Here is a 25,050-nt window from a genome sequence, read left to right on the forward strand (position 1 = left end):
CAGAGCAGCAGCATCTAAGATCAGAATAGCCATGATGATTGCCAACCTCCGTCGCGGAGATGGCACGTGAAGAAGAAGGAATTTAAGAACATGGTTTAAGAAAACCTCAACGGAGCTGTTTCGAGCCGCAGCGAGCAAGTTCATGATTGCCAATATGATTTCCAACATCCGAAACGGATAGGAACCAGAAGAAGAAGAAGAAATATATTTTAAAAAGTGTGGGCGATATATAGACCTTGTTTAAGACCTTTTATTGGATTTTTTTGTTTTATTTTTAATGTTGCATTATGCTAGATTGTTTTAACAGCTTCTATTTATCATATATATTTATGCTGATTTTTCATCGCTTCCTATAGCCATTTTTTTGCGAACGTTTTACTGTGCTTCCTTAAATTGTATTTTGTGTTGGATTTTTTTAACACATTTTCTCTCCTTTCTATTTTCTTTATCTTGAATAGCTTAATATCACCAATAGAACTTTCTATTTTTTATGTTTCTCTTGTTGTTCTAGGGCTTCCCAGAGCTAAGTGTATATCTACGCTGTTATTACTACTTACTACTAAACTTATGTTTTATCTATAGATTCGCATCTAGTCATATATCTTACAACCACTTATCACTTTTTTTCTCTATCAACCTCTTGTTTGTATTTCTTTGTTTCTAGCTTTTATTTTTTTTTGTCACCTATGATAGCCTTAACATTTTTTCTTGTACAGATATGTCATTGCACTTAGTAGGTAGTGATTGTTGTTATATATCTATGGGCCCCCTAAGCACTCTTACTTCTTAAAATTTTAGATTTAAGATCCGTTTTGCTACTATATAATATTGTTACCTTATTGTATTATTTTTCCATATTCTTGTATTTTTTACGTTGGGAGTGCCCATATAACATTTAATGTTATTTTTAGTGTATATTGTTATTTTTTATGGGGTTACTTTTTCACCATAATTGCGTATACTATTGCCGTTATGTTTCCTTTCTATTCTTGCTTTAATATATATATAGATATATATATATATATATATATATATATATATATATATATATATATATATATATATATATATATATTATATATATATATATAAATATATATTCTGGTTTAACCATAATTTTACCATCCTATGAATAATTAATTTAACTAAAGTGGATGAATTTCCCTGTACTACAGGCATTAGAAAGACAAGCACCCATCTAGCGTCGCCTCGCCAACGCAAAGATCTAACTGTTTCGCGACTCAGCAACCGTGGTAAAAAGAACGAGAGCCTTCGGCCCAATGCTCGCCGAGGATTCTTCTTTTCAGCCAATAGCCATCGTTGCTCAACCATCTTGAGCCAAGTATAAGACACAGGCACCTGCCGATTGAACCCATTTCGAAGTTCTTATTCTCTAAGCTCGTACGATTCATCCGCTACTGCCGTGATCTTGACATTGCATTTTCAGGACGAAGAAGTGCGGTGTGCTCGCAGTGTGTTGTGTTTAACCAGTGAGTTCAACGGCTGCTAAGGACAGACGCCTTTTCACAGGAGGTCTTTGATTTTAGATTGAAAGGTAGGTTTATTGTTTTGATAGCGGTTGAAGAGGTGCTAATGCGATTCGCGCCAAGGTTAAGATTTTTACGGAATGAATCAGTCACGAAAATTTACCACAACGTGAGAATCAGATGCATGGGAACATTCTGTAACTAAGAACTTATTAATGAGTAAAACAAACATTGAAAATTGCAGCTATTCATCTTTGAAGTATTAGTATATTCTTAGCAATAATTTATACAAAATAGCGTGTTGTTTTGATAATTAATTTTCGGTTTATGCATTTTTATTCATTAAATGTAATTGTAAATTAAAAATGTAATATACCTGGTTAAGGGAAGTTCAAGCCATTTGGAAATTGAAGTAAATAAATTTAAAAACGTACTTTTTTTAATTTAAAACTCTTAAAAATTAAAAATTGGTACAATATACGTAAAATATATGATACAAGAAAATTAATTAAGAGTATATTTTACGTTTCGGTTCCCAGATTAGCACCTGTTTTCAAAATACATAATTTAAAATTAAATTATATCGATACTTTAAAGTTGAAATGAAACATATAAGTTATTTTACACACTTGTTCTTGCCTAGTACCTTAACACCAATAATTTCGATATGATATTACACAGCTTAAATACCTCAAGACATTATTTTCGGTTTTTCGAGGTGCGTTAATTGGACGACTTTATCTAAGGGTAGTCCATTTGGTTATATGAAACCAAAAATCTTTATAGGAAATTTCTGTGTTACATAGAATTTATATTCTAACCCTGGTTTATTTTCCAAGTAATAGTTTGTTGGAATAAAAAACTCTTTTGCTAGTAAAGTTTAGTTTTATAGTGAAATATTTTTTTACATAGTTGACAATAAATTAAAAAAAAAACTAGGAATATACCTAAAAAAAATCTAAGTTAAACTATTGTTAACTAACCATAAATGTTTTTCTGTCAAAGTTTTTTTTTCTTGTGAATAATTGTCAATTCGAAAATCACTGCACATAGATTTATAAGAAAAATATATCAAAGCTGATATTGGTTACAATCTTAGAACCAAACTAACCTTACATGTAAAACTGTGAAAATTGTCTTTTGCTATTTTGATTAACTTTAAACAATGGGTGATATATTTTAAGATATTATTAAATATATAAATTTAGATTTGCAGAATTATGTCACTACATCAAAGTCAAAGGTTCTTGTTAATTATTATTATTTATATTCATTTATTCCAGCATGTTTATTAATATCGTCATCTCAATAATTCAAGCCTTCGTCTATTGCATTGATGTTTTCGCTAATATATTATCTGCTTGTTCCATCTCTCAGTATTTGATTTTTATACTTAAGCTCTAACGTCCACCCCTTTTGTTCCATCCGTCCATTCCTTCTCCTATATTTGATCTTTTTTATTTTTCTTTGCTATTTTATTAACACTTATTTATAGCATTCCACACATATATAGAAAAAACTTTTGTTTTCAAAAGTTTTAAAACATCTGTTAAAAAAAGCTTCTTTAATACTTTAGTACTTATTTTGTCTAGTGTTTTGTCCAGTTTGCCCATCCATATTTCAACGTGTCCATGTTCTGTCTGCCTAGATGTATTACTTCCAACTATGAGACTAACATTCTCTTGTTGTTAATTTTATTGTAAATCAAAGGGAATACTTAGAAAAGTAACAGAAAAAAAAACTTATGTTACTATCGACAGAGTAAACAATATAATTGCAGTAAATTCGCAGTATCGACAAAAAATCGCAATATTGTAAAAATATATTACTTTAGATAATAAAGGAAAATATATTATTAACATATTTATGTCGGTATTGTCTATGTATTGACTTATTTTAATATCGGTAATGATTTAGTGAATTTGGTATACAACAAAAATGGAGCCGGTTTTTTCGATTTTTCTCTTTTTATGGCCCATTTTTCTCAAAACTTCATGTAAATTTTCCACAGACCGGAAGTAAATAAAAAATATAGTTGTTAACACGTACACAGATTTTTTTTAATTGTTATTGTTCTTTCCGTTTATTTTGTTATAATAAAACTTTATAAACAGTAACTTTGCAATTTTTTAACCTGTAAATGTATAAAAAAACAAAATATAATATAGTTGATAAATACTCGTGATTAGTCTTCAAATTAAGAAAAAGTCTTATTTTATGAAGTGGTGTGTATATTTTTTTCAATTAACAGTTATATGTTTATATAAATATTAAAGTAAAATAAAAAAAAGTGAAAAATATTTTTGATATTCTGTTATAATTTCAATTACCCAGAATAATTTTTTTTTGAATCAGTTATTGTAAGAAAATAAAGAACACTTTTTCTTTAACTCAAAAGTGTCTTTTCACAAAAAAAACTCCATAATATTAGTAGTTAAATATTATATACCCGTGAAGTTAAATAAACCTGAGCTTCTTTTCTACAGAACTTTTACAGTCTCTATAAATTGACAAATTTTTCCTCTAACCTTAATTTAGGACCTGAAACTAATAACAAAATTTAACAAACAAGAAACTTATAGTATATGGTTATAAGTTATATTTGGCGGTATACAAATTTTTTAAATCCATAAGTTTTATATCTATCATATCTGTAGAGGTCCCTGTCCCATTAAGATTGGATAATATACATACTTAATTAACCTTGGGTATTTGTATTAAAAAAATCACCAACACAATTCAATCTTTTTCGTTGATGAAAAACACAATGCAAGTGCCATATATAAATCTTTTTCGTTACCAGAGCAGTCACACAATCAATTTAAGTTTTTTATGTTTGAATCAAATAAAGCATAATCAAACTAATTAAATAGAGTAGAAACGTCATCATTGTCTTTTTTAGCAATGATTTCTAAAGTGGCGGCCGTAGCTCAGTGGGTATGGTACTGGTTCACCAAGCCGTAAAGTGTATGTTCGACTCATTCGACAGGACAGACACCGTCCTTCAGAGGACACATTAAGTCGTCGGTATGGCTACGTAACTATAAAAAGTCTTTAACCTAAAGCTAAACCAGAAGTGCTCATGAATGTAAAATGTGTAGTAAGTGAATTAGGTTTAGTACGATCGGTTTTACTAATAAACGGCTTCCGATAACAATCTAAATTTAGAGAAAGCCACACCTCTTGAGCAAACATTTTTTCAGTCAGTTTAGGTTGATGATTTTACCACGAACAGTATAAATAAGTCCAAATAAATGCATTCTATGTTGATAAGTTGAGTACAAAGAATTTGATTAATATTATTTTTTTATTCATATCTGCAAATACTGAAAAATTGAAAAGAAAACCGGACTTAGCTCTTTTTAGTTCGGCACCACACGGACTTACCTTGTTATTCTGCTGTACAGGATATTTTTTTTACTTAAATCTTTCAGCTTATCATGTTCTTATCTTGATAGGTACTATGAAAACCAAACTTAAAATTTTCAAAATGTCAATTGCCTTTTCCGTATTTCCTCTTTATTAAGAAAAGCAAGAAAGTCATCTATAAAGAAAAAAGTTTTCTATATGTACGATGTAATTATTACATTATTTATCCTCACTACTTATAAATCGTAAATTCTTAAAAACACATTCCATCCCGAAATAACAATAAAACAAAAACTTTTTAGTTATATTCCAGTATAGAATACCACTATCAATAAAAACTGAACGTACAGCTTCTGACAATAAAATAATAATTAAAAGAAAACGTTATCTGCTTGAAATATTAACAAATAAATTGCCAGTTTTGCTTCTTACGTATTGACGAATTGTTTTGACGAATAAGCTTGGAAAGGCTCGCAGGCCAAAAAAAAATCGCCAAAAAAATTTCCTAGTTAATTCCTTGATGTAGGTAAGTACATATACATGTGTTATTACACGTACGTACGTATACGTTGTGTATGTTTGTTAGACCTTTCATTTCTCAATTGATTATAAAATCTGTTGTTTCCGAATATAATGTATATAGCGTGTATATGTGTATAGACACACATATATATATATATATATATATATATATATATATATATATATATATATATATTTTTCAAATTATTTTTTCGACCGTACTGTTTTAAATATTGATTTAGACTATCAGCAATCGGTCAGGAAATAAAACTCTATTTGTTCAGTCTCTCAATATTTCGTCACGATTTTGTGACTTCTTCAGGAGAAAACTGTAAATTTATTAGAATAATTAATGATTATATGTAAACAAAATGAATATTTTAATACTTACAACTATAAGAATGAAAATTTAAATTTTTCTGGCATATCTAAATAAATGACATATTTTTGTTTGATTTTATTAAGGAGTTATGGTAACCGCAATATGTTATAGAGTGAATTCCCGTTGTACAATTTTCAGCGAGTAGGTTAAAATAAACAATTACTATGACAGTATTATTTATTTATCCATCTTTCCACTTTATAAAGTGGAAAGATGGATAAATAAATAATACTGTCATAGTAATTGTTTATTTTAACCTACTCGCTGAAAATTGTACAACGGGAATTCACTCTATAACATATTGCGGTTACCATAACTCCTTAATAAAATCAAACAAAAATATGTCATTTATTTAGATATGCCAGAAAAATTTAAATTTTCATTCTTATAGTTGTAAGTATTAAAATATTCATTTTGTTTACATATAATCATTAATTATTCTAATAAATTTACAGTTTTCTCCTGAAGAAGTCACAAAATCGTGACGAAATATTGAGAGACTGAACAAATAGAGTTTTATTTCCTGACCGATTGCTGATAGTCTAAATCAATATATATATATATATATATATATATATATATATATATATATATATATATATATATATATATACATATATATATATATATATATATATATATATATATATATATATATATATATGTATGTGTGAGTGTGTGGGTTTAGGGCGTTCTACGACGTCATAACAGATCATCTGATCGGTGACTCTCCCAAATTTTTTTACACCCTTTCGGCATCCCTGATAAACCTCGTTACCTCTCTTCGTGTAGTATCCATGAGAATATTTATTTTCGTAGTTTATCGTTTGGCATTATTTTGCACGTGATCACGCCATCTCAACTAATGAGTTCGTATATCGTCAAATGGTGTGTGTTTAATTTATACCGGAATTTTTGCAAAATCTCTTCTTTATAAATGCATTTCTATGGCACTTAACTTTTTTGTATTTGGTATTTTAGTTATGAACTTCATTTACATAACGTATAATAATTTTTTTTAAAATGTACGTAAACTGTAGGTCATCGTATTCTTATTATTTTACTAATGATTGTTTCTGAAATATATAGTAGACTTTATTCATCTTTTTATTGTAGAATAGAATAGTTATATAAAAGTGATACCTTAACAATTATTTAGTGCAAATCTATTTAAAACTTTTGCTTTTTAATATTATCATTTTTTGTTTTTTTTTTTTGTTAAATATGCTTATAATAGAAGTGCTAATGTTATACTTTTTTTGACAATATATATTTTTTGCTCATGTAAATCCTCTTGATCTAAATTATTAATTTTTAGTAAGACTACTGAATTTACTCAATATATTTTTTAAAATTGTTTTTATCTAAAAATATTTACATCTAAATAGTAATTAGAAAATAACAACTATAAATGTTGATTAGGATCATTCGTACAAAACTAAGTTTTTTCAAAACCTATAAAAAGTTAACTTTTTACCGGCATTTTTTCCATTTAGTTTTTGTTTGACATCTATTAAGAGAGGTTTCATTATTTTCACAATTACAGCAAACGTCAATTAAGATAAGATCCCGATTAGTTTAAGAAAATACATATTTTCTCTCTAAATTTAAAGTTAAAGACAAACATTTTATTGTTAAATAATCAGACGCCACAATATCACAAAATATTTTAGTTTAGAAGAAAATTTAATTCAATTAGAAACAAAAAAATAACATGCAGTGTTATAATACCGTTGTCAGAGATTTAACCTCTAAAAATAATACCAACAAGCTAAATTTTGCTAAAAATGTTATTTTTTGGACCCCTAAAAGAAGAAAAATGTTTAATACACCTACCTTCCGGCCTCTGTCTAATACGCCATATGCCAAGGGGGAAAATGAGAAAAACTTAATTTACCAAGAACTGTACTGTAGCTGAGATAATTTTAAAAATGTATTTACACTTTTTGTGTAGAACAAACTGTTCTCTCAAAATGAACGCTTGAAACGACCGGCGATTTTGAATTTCAGTTACGCGCGCGAAATTAATTTAAAATAAAATTTGTGTCAAGTCGATGAAAAAAAGTCGATAATTTTGATCAGAGTATCCTATCGACAAAAATCAAAATGAGTTTTAAATAAATTCACGGAGTACACCTTTCGCATGCAGTTTTTCTGTTTGTCGCAAATGAAGTCAATTTCCATAAATATGTTCAATAAATAAACGTTGCGTCGTTTTTTTAATTTTTTACTATCCTCATGAGATGAATAAAATTTATTACTTTCGTTAACCGGTCGTGTCCGTAGAATTTCCATTGTTGAAGCCTAATTTTGAAAACCTCCATAACATGGAATTTCGACTTGGAATTTTGGCAACAAATATAAGGCATTTAAAATATATCCAAACGCAGAGAAAAAACGCAGAATTTAAACTTTTACATTACAAATGATCGCACGTCACGAGAAATACCTCAACGAGCACGGTATTATCTGGAGTTTATAGCAAAAGTGTCTGGTTTTAAAAATTTTCTTATGTAGATAAAATATAGCATTTTTAAACATTTTAGATCGTTTTTAATGTGAAAGTTTAAATTCATCGTTTTTTATACATATTTCAAATACGCCAAATTTGTTGCCAAAACTCAAAATCTATATTTTATGCTATAGGTTTAAAAATAAGGCTCTATCAATGGAAACTCCATAGCTAACGGTCAATGAAAGTGAGAAATTTTATTGATCTCATAAAAATCATAACAAATGCAAAAACTCCAGCAACGTTTATTTATTTAACGCCTTTATAAAATCTTACTTCATGTGTGGCAAAATAAAAAAACTGTATACAAAAACTACACCCTTTGCCTACTTATTTTGATTTTTGTCAATACTCTAATTAAACGATATCGAATTTTTACACTAGGGTTGATACAAATGTTATTTATAATTAATTTCACGAGCATAACTGACATTCAAGAGAACAGTTGTTTATTCTACACAAAAAGTGGTAATAATCAGTTAGGAGAAAGGTGGGAGATAAAAGTAACTTTTTTGCATATTTTTATGGCCAAACTTTCTTTCTTTTATTTATTTATGTTTTTACAATAGATCTAACAAACTCTTTGGTTTTGTCTAAACTTTCTAGTTCTTGTATGAAATAGACCTTACTCTATTGGATGTACATAATGTTATTCATAGAATAGTATGTGTTTAACATAATATTTGATACAATATATGTTTTTAATAACTCCATTGACTACAACAATCTGTCCATTGGGCATTAAGCATTTGGTATGGTAAAAAATACAATATATGGCTACAATTAAATAAAGCTAAAAGTTTGTAGTATTCCGAAAGCAATTGTCGGTAAATTAGCATAAAATTCTCTCATTAATTGGCCGCATCTTTTATATTCGACTATTTATTTCCATTTCCTGGCGACTATCTTTAACGACATTGCATGAATTTACAGGTTACAAAACTGGTATAAATTCCGACTTAAGTATTACACTTAGCGTGTCCTTTCAGGTAATTATATAAAACACTGTTAACTGCATTGATGAATAAATTTAAAGATTATTTTATTTTTGGTTTATTTGTACTAGTTTGTTAATTTTGCATCCTTAAGAAACATATGCGTTTTAAATTGAGATATGAATTATAGACTGATATAAATTACTATGTATGGTTCAACTAAACATGACAACTATATCTGACACTGGAGGTTTATGACATGTCACCTAAGTTACCCTAAACATATATCTGTATAATATTTTTGTTTGTATAATTTCTGATTTTCTGCCATCTTAATACCTTTTCGTAGGGATGAATATTAAGATCCGTTTTGGATGTTATTCTGCTGTATAAATTTTTTTTGTGATAAGCGTGTATAATAGCTCAAACCATGAGAGCTTTAAACTACTTATATTGAAGTGAGTTTACCTGCTATATCATCTCTCTGATCTTTGAAGTTTGTATTGTATAAATACCCTAAAACTATAAATCCCAAAGGAATGTATACAATCAACACTTTTTGGTTTCGTTTTGATTGTATTATTCGTACGAATTTTTTTTATTTAGTTCAAAAAAGTCCTAAGGAGGCTTCGATATAACATTAAAATAAAAAATGATAGGTAGGTGTTAAAAATGCACGAATCTTTTTATTCTAAAGTTATCATATTCTGTTCAAACCTTTTTTTTTATTTTACATTTTTCTACTACTTTTTTATTTTCTTTTCTTCTGTTCCTAGTAATTTAAATTGACTATTTCTGTAGATTTTAGATCTTTAATATTATAACAGAATGATGGTAATATCTGTGCTGAGTTTCTAGGAGCGGTGCACTGAGCATCAGAGCGAGGAAATTTTTAAAGAGTATAGTTAATATAAAGTTACTTATAAGGAAATACTTAGTTATAAGGAAATGTTAAAATTTTCTCTTCATCTTTAAATATTGGTCCTTTTGTTCATGTCTTACACAAAGTATCCCGTTGCCTCAATCCTTGTTTAACTTCAAATTTGTCTAAGGTAATTCCTCTCTATGCTTATTTATGTTTTAGTCTTAATTCTTACGTTAGTTTTACTAACTGTATTATATTTTTTTTTGGTATAAATAATAGTTTAGTTGTTTGTTGTTTTTTTAGTGCCAAAATTTGGTCCGTAACCGATCTGTTAGTCCTAAGACCTACTTCGTGTTTGACTAATACTTTTTGTACGCATTTGAATAATGTTTTTCTTATGCATTTTAATATAATTTTACAGTGTACTTAAAAAAAAATCAATGCTACCATAATTCTGGTAATTTATTTGGCAATATTTTTAATGTGTTAGGCATATTGTCGCGTTTCTCCAATACTTAGATGATTTTTCGTTTTATCATGTTTTTTGTCAATTAAAATATAGGTTCTTGCAGGCGCTATACCCTTCTATTTTTTCTATCTTATATCGGCTTCCGTTTTTACTATTGGGCTTTGCGTTTGGACTAAACTCGAATGACCAGTTTATGCTGCAAACATTTGTCATGGAGTTTGAAATCTGTCATTTGTCAAATCTGTTTATCCAACAAATTTCCGAATCGAAAGGAAAATATGATAATAAATACAGAAGAAAAGTACAAGTTTGAAAAAGTCATATATATATATGGACTTTGTACAGATCAACATATTGATGCAGATCACAAATATATGAAATAAGACTAGAAATATCATGCGAACTAGAACATATAATGAATGCTACAGGTTCAGATAAGTTTTCAACAGAAATCAACAGATTAATTAAAATTTATATACTTTAGAGATGATTGTAGAAGTATGTAATAATATTTTTTAAATCTGGTATATTACCTATATAAGAGATAATAACAACAGTAATAACCATACGTAAAAAGCCATTCGCAAAGCAATAAACTGCTAAACATAAGTTGTGGATATAGCTTAATATTAAATAAACCTTAAACTCATAATCATCATGCAGCCTCTTTTGTCCACTGCTGGACATAGGTCTCTCCCATTTTTAGCCACTCTTCACGGTTCTGTGCTTTTTGTTGCCATTTCTTGGATATTCGTCTAATGTCATCCATCCAGTGTGTTGGTGGTCGTCCTCTGCTGCGTTTGTCTTCTCGTGGGCGCCAATCAATTAGTTTTCTGGTCCATCTTGTGTCTTTCAGTCTCGCTCTGTGACCTGCCCAATTCCATTTCAGCTTGGCTATACGTTCGACGACATCACTGATACCTGTTCTTTTCCTTAAGTTTTGATTTCTTATTTTGTCTTTTTTTGTCACGCCGAGAATTGATCTTTCCATGCGCCTTTGTGCCACTCGCATTTTTAGTGCTAATGTTTTTGTGAGCGTAAGAGTTTCTGCTCCGTATGTCATAATAGGAAGAACGCATTGGTCAAATGTCTTCCGTTTCATAGTTATCGGGATGTTGCTCTTAAAAATGTCTCTTAGTGAACCATACGCCGCCCAAGCAAGTGTTATTCGTCGTTGAAATTCGCAGGTCTGGTTGTCATTAACAACCAGACCTGAAACTTTAAACTAAACCTTATTAAATAAAGCTTAATATTAAATAATACAACAGTTATATAACTGTATAAATCAATTAAGTTACTAATCTACATCAAAACACTAGTTTTTTGTATTTTTTTTTTTCGGTAAAAGAAATTATTAATTAAATTAAATTAAATTTATAAGTTGTTTCTAGTTTATTACCCAATGAACCGAAGCTGAAAAATCACTTGAAAAATCGAAACATTTCTGGGCGCTATTTTTTAACTGGAATATCTGGGGGAAGTCAATAGTAAAGGCATATTATCTCGTGGTTATAGAAACTTGATAGAGCCATAATATTTAAGCAGAAAAAGCAACTTTTTCCATTTATTGTATTATTGTAAAAAAAAATACGCATTCTAGATAAAATCATTCAACAGACGACTTTCTTGAAAATCTTTTTAAAATGAGATTTTCTAAACTATAAAATGTTTATAAACAAAAAATGTATTGTAAATTAAACCCGAATATAAGCATGTTTTTCAATTCTTTAAAATTGGTAAAAAAACATTTGAGTTTTTATGTAGTTACTAGATTTGCAAAAGATGGGCACAATCAGTGAAGTAGTTTTTAAACAATTTTATCCGGTTTTAAACGGTTTATCCCCTTTCAGAGAACAAAGGTAATTTTCAAACGACTTTATAGGTGCTTTGTCGATACTTAGAATATATTTTTTTAGTCTTATTCTCTTTATAAGGTCTTAAATTTTCATGTGTTTTTAAAACTATAATAATTTTTAATTGTTTACTTACAAATAATTCATGCAGAATGAAGTGCCACTACCATTATATTAGCAATATCCCTAACTTATACCACGCATAAAATATCGTAAAATATATAAAATAATTAAATTAAAAATTGGTCAAGCAACTGGTAGGCCTTATTTAGGGTTGAAAAAAACATAGACTTTTAATTCAATTACTGAGAGAAGACAAAAGACAAATAAATAAAAACATTACCAAACAATAAAATTTATAAAACTAGGGATATGTGATGTCCCAAGCGTTAATTAATGTATATTCAGAAGAAATAGTTAAGATTTTTCATAAAAATGAAACAATTGACAAAACAGTTTCCTATCCGCATTTGTAATGTAACCAAAACTACAGCAGAAAATATCGACGAACTTTAGAAAATCACCAGCTAAAAATATAGAAATAGGTAATGTATTTGGTCGATCACTAAATACTCAGAAATTCAAATTTATAATCATATTAAAGAAAATATAAACAATATTAGCTTATACGTAAATAATAAACGAAAAGAATGAGTTCAGAACTAAAACTATCTATTAATTGTTCTAAAGCTACGTTATTGTGACATTTTAATTTAATCAACTATTTTTATTGGGAATAAGCCACAATTTTACTTTAAAATAAGTTTCTTTTGCCATTCCGAATTTAGGCGAAAGACATGATACCTACTATCCGGACATGAGAACTATTTAATAGACCAGAAAGCTTGAAACTGAAATTACACAATATTATATACCGTCTTTTTGGTATTGTATAGTGTAGAACCATGAACCACAACTATTAAGTCTATGAGTAAACTGAAGAGAAATAACCAGGGAATACTTCAAAGGGTACAGAAACAGAAAACTAAGGTTAAGTACTAACTACTACCAGTTAATTATATAAAAAATACACCACACAGCAAGCGTGATGTATGGAGGAGAAGGATGTCTTGGTTGAGAATATTAAGACACCAAGGTGATGGGAGTACACTTAATGCTTTGAGAGTTAGCATTACTATGGTACTTCATAGCAAAGCTGGCACATGAGTTAGAAGAAATAGTAAATTATTTAATGTTCAACGAATACTAAAGACATATATTAAACGAAAAAAATAGTGGTACGAATAAAAATAAATAGAATCAAGAGTAAGACGTGTACGCTACTGTGAATTCCTCGTTTAACGTTAGGAGGTCATTTACTAGCAATAATCTTTTTTACTAATAAACCCGATGCGTTTACTAAAAATGGCACAAGCGTTTCTTCATTAGTAGCTTAACAACTTCGAAATGAATCTCGCTGAATTACAATGACCAACGTTGCTCGTTCTCCTAACGGGAATATACCGTTGGTACGAGGCTGGCGAATGGACGAGATGAATGGTTTACTTTGGATTAATTGGTACTCTTTATTTGGAACCATATGCTGTTTTGATGGACAACAGTTTATAGGTTTTGAAATTATTAGGTCCTAATTTGGTGGAATGGTTCTTATCGTTTAATCGGTAAATTGCGGATTATATAATCGATTTTAAATAAGGAATTCTTTATTAAAGGATTCTACTTGCCGTTATATATTTTTAATGAGTGTTTAGTCTTTAGTCATATAAAATATAAACATAAAAAAAAGTAGATGTAAAAATGTGTTAACTAATATTGTTTAAATTGTGAGTTAAAAATTCAATAAAAATGATCAAAATGCATACATTTAGCAATACTTTACACAAAAACTATAAAATAAAAGGGCAAGAATATTATTGCTGATAAAGTAACCGGATTCAAATAGGACCACTAGCAAGATCATCGGAATATAAATAAAAAAAAAACATTTTATTTTAATCAGTGTAAATTTTCAAAACGTAAGAATCCTATTTAAGTATGTGCGCAACCCACCGGTAAACAAGCCAATATATGTTTTGATATTTTAGTCACTGGACCTTATATCTCTCTTACATTGTAAGGATAATCAATTTTATTTATTGTTTCCATTGTAAAACCAATTCTAACAAATCTTCAATGTTAATAAAACAAAATTCAAAGCCAGCTTTAAAGTTAATTCAAAGAAAGACATCGCATTTCCTTTGTGCACTTTGTGTTATTTTTCTTTACATTTTTATCTATACGGTTCCTATTCTGTTCTTGTTTTTATTTTAGTGTTCACGTAACATCCTTGTTTTATTTATTTTTGTTTCTTCGTCTTTGTTTTAATAATAACATTGCTGTAATATGATATTTGTGTTAAAAGTAGTTAAAACAACTACTTACCAAGCATTTATTGTAGCCTTTCCTTTTAAAATTTTAAACTGCTAGGTTATACTTTTGTTTTTCTGTTTCGGGCTAGTGTCCGAACCATCGCCCGATGCAGCATATCGACAGTGAAGCGAATGCGAGTCAGCCACCTTACTCGATTGGCTATGTGACCGAATAAATTTGAAATAAATCTTGGAGAAATATATAGAAAAAAGTTAGGAAAACTCCAGTAACTTAAATTTTATGAAAACATTAAGAAATTAAATTTTACTGATAATACGAGTATGTTGTAGCAACATAAAAGCTCTGGTAACGAAAAGACAGTTTTCAAAACAAACTAAGACGTTTTTTTGACAAGATCTTACAATTTCCATAAGAAAGCCTACTAATAACTGTATTCACTGTACGAGTTCTTATTGGGTGTACTGTATCTGAACATCGATCTTATTGACAATATTTTTTTGAAAATTTAATGATGAGAACCAATATTCATTTACTGTCAATTGCATCAAATAGAAAATATTAGTACATCTTTTGTGATAGATTTACGAAACCTTTGCATTTTTTATGAATTTTGGTTGTAGAGGAATGGTGCCTATTTTGAAGCTTCAAAACAAATAATAGAATACATTAAACATTCATTTTCGGTACTCTTTATTTTTGCCTACTATTAGAATCGTTTAAACAATAAAAAAAACAAATAATCGTTAGCATCAGTTACACTATATCACATATTTTATCACTTCTCTCTAATACCATAATGAATTCGTAACACTTGTTTCTCTACTGTGGAAGTCGGTCTTAAAATTTATTCTACTTCAAAATTACCATACAATGCTCGATAAGAAGTGTTAAGCTTAGAGATGTTAATGACCATCGACAATAATTATCATATTTAGGAAAAACAATGGCCAGCTGGGAATTCTCTCAGATATTTAAAAAATTTAAGAAGAATCCATAATGCAAAAAATATGTAGATGTTACAGGAAGTAATTTGGAACGCGGAATTATTCAATTCATAACAATATTAAGGTGCTTTATGATTTTCAATAAACCACAGAGGGAGAAATATTTAATGTTTTAATATATAAGATGGAAATCACTTATGGAATAAAATATTACTCTCCGTGTTAAATTGTCAAAAACGCTAATACCCACTAATATATATATATATATATATATATATATATATATATATATATATATATATATATATAAAGTAGTTAGGTATTATTGACTGACACGTTATGTAAAATAAAGGTTTATTTTGGGATTGCCGTCATTAATAGGACAGGAAAGTGAAACTCTTTGTTCTTTAATCAAGCTTTCGCAAAATTTATTTGCTTCTTCAGGATATGCTTAAATATGGTATCAGTAAATACAATGAAATTAGAATTAAATAACATTGTATAAAACTAGTATAAATATACAGGGATGAGTGCCTTAAGAACCGGAAAACTAACGCAAAAGATAGAAAACATAATACGTTGTTAAATAAAAAGAGATGAAAGTAGTAGAGGTGAGAAATTATCGATATAAACCTATAATTTACTTTACATTACATTAGAACTATCGAAAATTTCCCACCTTTAGACGTTAGCTTATGAGCTGATTGACTATATGTCATACTAATACGTATCACGTAATGTAAGTAAAAACAGTCCAAGTAGGAGTATTTTTTTATCCAAAATTAAAGAATTGATCAATAATAAACTATGATTTGAGACGTCGCATACACTCTTCTCAATACAGAATTATCATAGCTTGTTATTCTGTATTCGTTAACACAGAATTAATTATCAAATTACTACTAATTAAACTGTTTATTTACATTTGCTTTATTGCCTTCAATTAGTTTTTACTTTATGCGAAATTTAAAAAATGTTAATGTTCGACGTCATACTTGTAATATTATGACTAAAGTCAACTAGCTCATAAGCTAACGTCTAAAGGTGGGAAACTATCGATAGTCCTAATATAATGTAATGTAAATTAGAGGTTTCCATCGATAGTTTCCCACCTTTACTACTTTCATCTCTTTTTATTTCACAACGTATTATGTTTTCTATCTTTTACGTTATTTTGCCGGTTCTTAAGGCACTCATCACTGTATACTAGTTTTAAACAATGTTATTTAATTCTAATTTCATTGTATTTACTGATACCAAGATATTTGCATATCTTGAAGAAGCAAATAAATTTTACGAAAGCTTGATTAAAGAACAAAGAGTTTCACTTTCCTGCCCTATTAATGACTGCAACCCCAAAATAAAACTTTATTTTATGTATATATATATATATATATATATATATATATATATATATATATAATCTTCTTCTTTATGTGCCATCTCCTCTAAGAAGGTATTCAACCATCATTGCCATTCGCACTCTCGATACCGCTGGTAGCAGTCAGCAGAAGTGCAGTTAAACCAAGCCCTCAAATTGTTTAACCAAGAAATGCGTCTTTTTGTATATTTTTATACTTCTAAAAGCTCCTTAATAACCCGACCTCAACGAATTATAGTCTGTGTCGTTATTTAGAAAATTATAAAAAACGATGGGACACCTCAACATTTAAAATCAAATGTGCGCTATTTAAACGTAAACTGAAATGTATAGGGTGAATCATTTACGCATATCTAGCATAAATCCATCATCTTTATTTTTATTAGAACATTCGGTATATTAAATATATGTTCTTAAAATATTTATGTTCTTAAAATCTGCCTAACAAGATGATGTTAACAAACTCTATTATTTATGGGCTGTTATAAATAATAGTAGGTGAAATTTTGAAATTATGACTAATTTTCTTCATGAAATTAAATAAAAAACCCAATACATTGGTACTTAATTTAGAAAACGGATATCTGTATTTAGCTTATTTAAAAAAAAATTACTAAAAATAATAATAAGTATTTAAACTATAATAAATTATTAATTTGAAAATTTTATGTATTTAAAGTTTTTCAATTATTCGTATTATATTTCTTTAAAGTATTATTATATTCATAACAGGTCTACAAAAGAGAGTGTGGTAATATTAGTTTGTTAAGAAGCTTTAAAAAAATATTCAGGGCGTTAAAAGCAATCAAAGAAAAAAAGTAATGGACACAAAAGTACACAAAGGGCTCGAAATAGGGCGACCATTACATGGTAATAACTAAAATATGAGAAGAAATAAAAAAAGACTAGTAAATAAAAACCATAATACCAAAAAGTATACAAAAAACTTACAGTTTTTTTAAACAATAAAAGAAACAGACGACAAAAATGGTATACACAACCTATGGAACAGCTACAAGGACATACTACTGGATGCAACTAAGGAAGTACCAGGAATAAAAAAGTAAGTCTCAACAAAAAAACTGACAGCGTGGTGGTCCGCTGAAATAAAGTAAAGAAATAAAAAAGCAAGTAAATGTGAAAGAAAGCATAAAAATAATATCTAAAAGACAGAACAAACAGGAATTACCATAACTACAAAAATAAAAGAGAAAAATATTAGTAACAGCTGCAAAGAGAGACAATTGGTATATATTCGCAGATAAAATGAAAAAAGGTCACAAAATAAACCAAAAGCTATTCTACAAAAACCTGAAGATGATAATAATACAAAAAAACATTAAATAATATTTTACATCATTAAAAATAAAAATGGAGAATTAGATGAAAGTTGGAAGATGGAGTTAAAAGATGGGAACAACAATTTAAAGAACTGCTAACATATATATACCAAGACGACATTAATAAAGAATAAAATAATACGTTTATTGGAAGATAACACAAAAAACTCAATAAACGAGAAAATAACTAGAAAAAAACAAAAAAAAAACGTTTAAGGATTGAAAACCTCCTGGAGTGGATGAAATAACAACAGAAGTTATAAAAAAGCATGGAGAAAAACAAAGAACAAATAATACAACTAAGTGTTACTAATAGAACCCAAATACAAAAAAGGAGATAGAAGAGAAAGTAAGAGGATTAACGTTACTATGTGTACATTTATAACACTTTTAGAAAAAGTAATACACAAACGATTAAGAGCAATGACAGAACATACATTAGGTGAAGCAAAAAGTGGACTTAGAAGTTGTAGGAGTATACAAGGAGTAGAATTATATATTTACATTTAAACGGATAACACAGAAAGCGCTGCAAAGAAAAAAGAAAATGTACGTAGCATTTCTTGGCATAGAAAAAGTTTGTAATAAATAATAAATGTAAACAGTAAAATAGAATAAAATAGTATAAAATTAAATAGAATATAGGGAATAAAATGAAATAAAATAAAATAAAAAAGGATAAAATAAAATAAAATAAAATCAAATTTTAAATTTGATAAATATTAATAGACCCGTAGTATGATAATTCAATTATTTGGTCTACCATTGTGCGTATTCTAATAATTCTTTTAACTGCAAAAGTCTCAAATGAAGAAGTGTTAAAACGAGTTGGACTTGGCAGAAAGCTTACGTTAAGAAGCTAAAGTTATAAAGAGTAGAGGAAAGAAAAGGCTTGGGAAGAAAGAAGAAATATTGGCTGAGGAATATCAGAGATTGGACTAACCTCAGTGTTGAACAGATATTTCACTTTGCAAAAGATAGGGAATCGTTTAAAGAAGTGATCGCCAACCTTCGTTAGAAGACGACACAATAAGAAGAAGAAGAAGGTCTATCATTTGTCTATTTGAAGGTATGTCTTTTATTTTATCTTGACTTATTTTAGTTTACAATCAAGTAACTAAATATTATTCATTTCCTTTGTGACTTTACAAAAGAGGAACAACATTTTAACACTAAAGCATTTGCCAAAATAATTGAATCAACAACAAAGAATTGCGTACGATAATTTTATAGAAGCTGTGAATATTGGATATGGTGGAATTACTTTCTTAATGGAGAGAAAAACATTACTAATTTTATTGGTAGTGGCAGAGATCAGATCGCACTAACCTTAGTGTTGACTTCATCTGAAATATCTGCAACTTTATTAGAAGGTAGACAAATTGAACCTTTTGCCTTGAAATTACCATTAAACATACTAATTAATGAAACACTAGATTTCAACGTCGTAAAAAATAGTGCAATAGCAAAGATTTTAAAGGTATGCAAATGAACCGTGTTGGACCAATATACACTGGCTCACAAGAGGTCATCACAGGTACTGGACAGAACTTTGAAAGATATTCGTGACAAAACTATTTTTAGAAGAGCCATGATTTTATTGTAAGACTGTTCCTTATTTAATAATTATTCCCCAATTACCTGTTGCAGACAAACTAAACGCATGACTAATATCATCCAATTTGTAGCGGCACGTAAAAACACCCCAACTGATAAAAAATAATATATGAGTATTTTTGCAACAAGAATTAAGTGCAATTGTGATTTCGAAGCAGTTTTTAGAGACTGGAAATAGTAAAATCGCTATTGGCACCTCGACGAGGTTCAGTTCATTAATCAGAGTTTGCTGTTTCGTAACAGACTCGATTGAACTGTGATAAATTATTTAATTCCAAGATGGTCCTTAGTTCGCCAGGTCAGCTAATTTTGTATAATTGTCGGATAAAGCAATGTAGCCATACATAAATTCATGCCCTTCGTATCAAGGAGCACAGGAAGCTTTATCGACAAGTTTGAATAGTGCCTCAGGATTATCCTTAAAAGCCAAGCTGCCTGAGAAATTTGTTTTGTCGTACTGACAGATTCCAGTAAAAGTCTAAGAAGGTATCCATTGAATTCTGGTAGGTAGTGGTATAAAAATAATTTTTAAACATCGAATATCACGGATTAAGACACCCTGCCATCTTTTGGCCGAGTAGGATGCATCAGGAAAATATACATCCTATAACCTGGGGAAAACTAAAGCTGAAAAAAAGCACCTGGAGTTTAAAAACATATTTTAGTGTATTTATATCTGAACTAGATTAAAGTTTTTCACACTAATTATGAGCCTATCAGGTACGAATTACTTTTGTCATTATTTCGAAATTTCTCATAATTGCAATTTCCGTGCAGCAACAGAGGCATATATGCGGTCACGTGTTTAGTTTACACATGCAGATAAGGCACTAATGAACTATTGTCATTACCGCGCACAAACGTGACATTAATTCTGTACATTGATGATAAAATAAAAGGATATTGTTAAATTAACCAATCTGTTTGTTTGAGTTTGAATAACTGGTTGTTTTAGATATTTATTAGCTATTCTGCATTGCAGATGATACTAAAATAACAAGGTTTGATTGTTTATTGAAAATTTTATAATTAAACGTGAGGTTTGCAGTTACAACAAAAATAATACTAACAGGAATATTCAAGAATCAGCGAAAACATGATATATACAACGTTCTAAAACAACGAGCATACTTTAAATCAAAATTTATGAAAAAAGTAGACTTTTGTAAAAACTTTCATACAGGAAACAATTATCATTATTAGTATTGGTATTTTCTAAATTATTTAATAATCCTGATTAACTCAAAAATATTTAATATAAGATATTGGAAAACATCAATTTAAAGTTGGAGATTTAGAAACCCTGTAATTGCTTGATACATTAGGATCAACAGTGTTGGTGTTAGTTAATAATGTAGTAACCAAATTAATTTAGAAAGAGGTGAAAATAAAAACATGCTTGGAAAATATATAATTACTCAACGTTTACGAAGTAAAAGCTGCTTTAAAAAACTAAAACAGGAACGACCTGCGGTAATGATAGAATGAAACCAGATATGATAAAATGGCTGGATGAACACAGAAAATATTGGCTAGTTGAACATATTAGCAAGAGAGAAATGGCAACATAACCTGATTTCCTTTAGACAAAAAAAAAAGAGACAAATGTTATTGTGATAATTATTATATAGTCATATACTTACCAGCGAGAAAATTAAAAGTTTACACTAATATACTGGAACGAAGACTTACGTAGAGAAGTAAGATATGAGGATAACAAGATGCTTTTAGAAAGAAAAAACAAACGAATGATAATGTACAGATAATTATAATTAAAATTATAGCAAAAGACAGAAGAAGAGCTATATTAAAAAATTTATCGCAAAAAAAACACCTTTCGATATAGTAGATAAAAGAGCAGTAGTAGTAGTAAAACAGTAAGAGAAACTATAAGGAACTTATAGTATAATAGAGTATTGCGAAATTACATTTGAGTGGTAAAAAATATTAAGTTTTGAAATTTTAAAAGATATAAATCAAGAAGCTTAAGTCCACTATAACTCATACTAAGTAATATTGTACAAAATAATTTAAGAACAGCAAAGACGAGAAACAAAGTTAAAATTTTTACGAACAACCAATAAAGAGTATTTAAGAATGAAACCAATAAAAGTAAATGCACTAATGGACGCGAACGACCTAGTTATTGTAGCAAACGACTACGAAAAACTAGAGATAATGACAGACATGATAGAACAAAGTTAGAAGTAAACGAAGATAAGACTCGGATATTAATAATAAATAATAACAAAATACAGGATGAAACAAACGAAATTAAAGAGAAAGTATTGGAAACAGTAAAAACATACAATTAGCTGTAATGACAATAATTTCTAATCGTGGAAAGACTTAGATATAGAAAAAATATATGCAACTATGTGTCAAATAAGACTATGTGTCAGATAATATTCAGGAAAAAGAAAATAAATACAAAAGTATAGTAGACAAATCATCATTCTACTAGAAATATGTGAGGAAACAATTAGATTGGTACGGGTTTCTAATGTAAAAAAACCAAAACAATTTAACTCAGAAAATAAGAAAAGCAAAGAGAATAAAAAAATTAAAAGAAGACAGACCAAGATAAATATGGATAGATAGAACAAATAAAATTAGACAAAATACCGAATGATGATTGGCGGCAAAAGAGCAATGAGTCCGAGCAGATTGCATAAACTAAAAAAAAAAACGGATAAGACACAAAATTAACAACCTGATGAGGTCAGGTTGAAGAGAAGAGGTTTCTGTTTCAGAAAAAACATCAAGTGCTGCACAGTTGTAATTTTAAATCTAACTATTAGTTTTTTAAACCATCATTATGATTTCCGATGCAAGACTTTTTAAATCCACAAAATTTTACCCTGTTGCTAAAATTATTTTGTTACGTAAAGCTTTAAGTAAAACATTTTATTACTAAAGATACACATTTTGAAGTGTATTGCCCTTTTTTCGTTTTTTCTACTTTTCATTGTTTTTGTTTTACTTCAATTTTGTTTTTTAATTTTAATTGTGGTAACACTTCGAACCCATTAATTGTTCTTTCTCTCTTTTTAGTTACCTTACAAATAATTAAATGTGGTATTGTTATAAATAAAATATAAAATCTGAACTAGTTTACAACCCACGTCTCATCTCAACCGGCATCAAGAGCGTTAACCTCAATTCGCCAAAAAAGTCTCCAGTTCAGATACCAAAACAAGCCCACCGAATTGTCCGACTGCCTTACATCACCATTCATGGACCAGTATGTAAATGACCAAACACAAATAAATTCCCACTTACCAGCGCATTGTTTACAGTTATATTTATACAATATAGAATGTCCCAAAATATATTATTGGGAATGAGTAAAATAACTAATATTAATGGTTAAAGTAGATCACGTTAAATAGAGAAATATAAAAGCGTTATGAAAAGTATTGAGCTGTTGATATGCCCATTAACATAACTGCATTACAAGAAGAAAATAAAATAAAAACATAAAAAATAATAGCTCCGTTTTAGCTTTAATAAAGCAGTTTTATTAAGCGTTGTTTTCATAATAAAACTACAGGCTGTAGATAAAGGGGTTGTTTTTGCGATACATCTATATTTGTGGATTTCCTATATACTATAGGGCCTGCTGTTGAATGTCTTTTAGGTCGAGTTCTTGCTTTTTTTCTCTGATCAGACAACTTTTACCAGACACGCAGTTTTTAAATGATGACATATTCACGCCCCGGAAATCGAAAATCGCTGCAAAAAAGATCTTTGCAGTACGAAGTTAAAATAAATGTTGGTGGGATATAATAAGAGATATGTTATTGCATCCATTTGAATTTCCAATGTAAACGGGGATTCATATTTAATTTTTTTAACCCTTCTTCTTCTTCCTTCTTGTATATAGGCTTTAAAGCCTGTTCCTTCTTTAGTATTAGCCTTCTAAATAGTTGAAATTATCGCACCATCTTTTTCTTGGTCTGCCAATACTTCTTCGTCCATTTGGTGACTTATCTCGTGATATTCGTACTATCATATCCTCTGCAATTCTACTAATGTGTTCTTTCCATTTCTGTTTCCGTTTTGTTACTAATACATTTATGTCTTCTATATTGCATGCTCTTCTTATGTTTTCGCTTCTCTCCCTATCCATCAGACTTTTCCCTGATATTCGTCGGAGTATTTTCATCTCTCTTGTTTCTAGTAGTCGTCTCGTTTTAGATGTGTTAAGTCTTGTCCCTAATTGCTGCTTTTTATGTTCTGGTTTTTGTACCTTATATTAAGTGTTTGTTCTTCCAGATTATGTCATACCATATATTTAGTTTTTTTCTGCTAATATTATCATATTGCATTTCTTGGCTGTTGTATTGAAGATGTGTATTAATCTTTGGAGCTCGTCTTATGTCTCGGCAATTAATGTGGCGTTGTCTGCATAACCTAATATTTGGATATCTCTGTTCTCCATTCTGTAACAATGACCTTTACGTACTGCTGGTATTATTTTGTCCATTATTATATTAAAGAGAAGTGGGCTTAACGAGTCACCCTGTCTGACTCCGCTTTGTGCTTATATATACTGTGTTAGTTTCCCATTTGTCTTTGCCTGTATTCGATTATGGAACTAGATTTTTTCGATGGTTTGTATAATAATGATTGGTATGTTTCTTTTATTGCATTGCCATTGTCAGGTCTATAAAACGTAGATATGCTGATTTATTGTACTCAATGACCTTTTCTGTGATTTGTCTTAGTACAAATATGGCGGCTACGTAGGATCTTCCGGATCTGAATCCTTGTTGTTCGTCTGAGAAAGTTCCTAGTGTATTGATTTTGTTGGTTATGACTTTTGTGGTAAGCTTAAGTTCGGCGCTCAGTAGATTTATACCTCTAATTGTTGGGGTCTTCTTTATCTTCTTTTTTGAATATTGCTATTATTATGCTATTTCTCCATGCGTCTGGTATATTGCAGTGCAATATTAGTTTTTGTATAAGTTTTGTCATCTCAACGATTATACTTTCTCCTCCGTATTTTAGAAGCTCGCTCATTGGTGACTTACTTACTTA

The 25,050-nt window shown here is 29.1% G+C and overlaps 1 protein-coding gene across 1 annotated transcript in view; it reads left to right on the top strand.

Annotated features, from left to right (window-relative positions):
- The first annotated feature begins 1,362 nt into the window (after positions 1-1,362).
- Positions 1,363-25,050, top strand: part of tyn (trynity) — a 305,927-nt gene continuing 282,239 nt past the window's right edge. Inside the window, exon 1 of the mRNA XM_072544489.1 lies at positions 1,363-1,555. The gene's annotated coding sequence lies outside the window, so the exon portion shown is untranslated. The remainder of the gene's footprint in view (positions 1,556-25,050) is intronic.

The sequence above is a fragment of the Diabrotica undecimpunctata genome, chromosome 1 (genome assembly GCF_040954645.1).
Source record: "Diabrotica undecimpunctata isolate CICGRU chromosome 1, icDiaUnde3, whole genome shotgun sequence".
Classification (NCBI taxonomy): domain Eukaryota; kingdom Metazoa; phylum Arthropoda; class Insecta; order Coleoptera; family Chrysomelidae; genus Diabrotica; species Diabrotica undecimpunctata.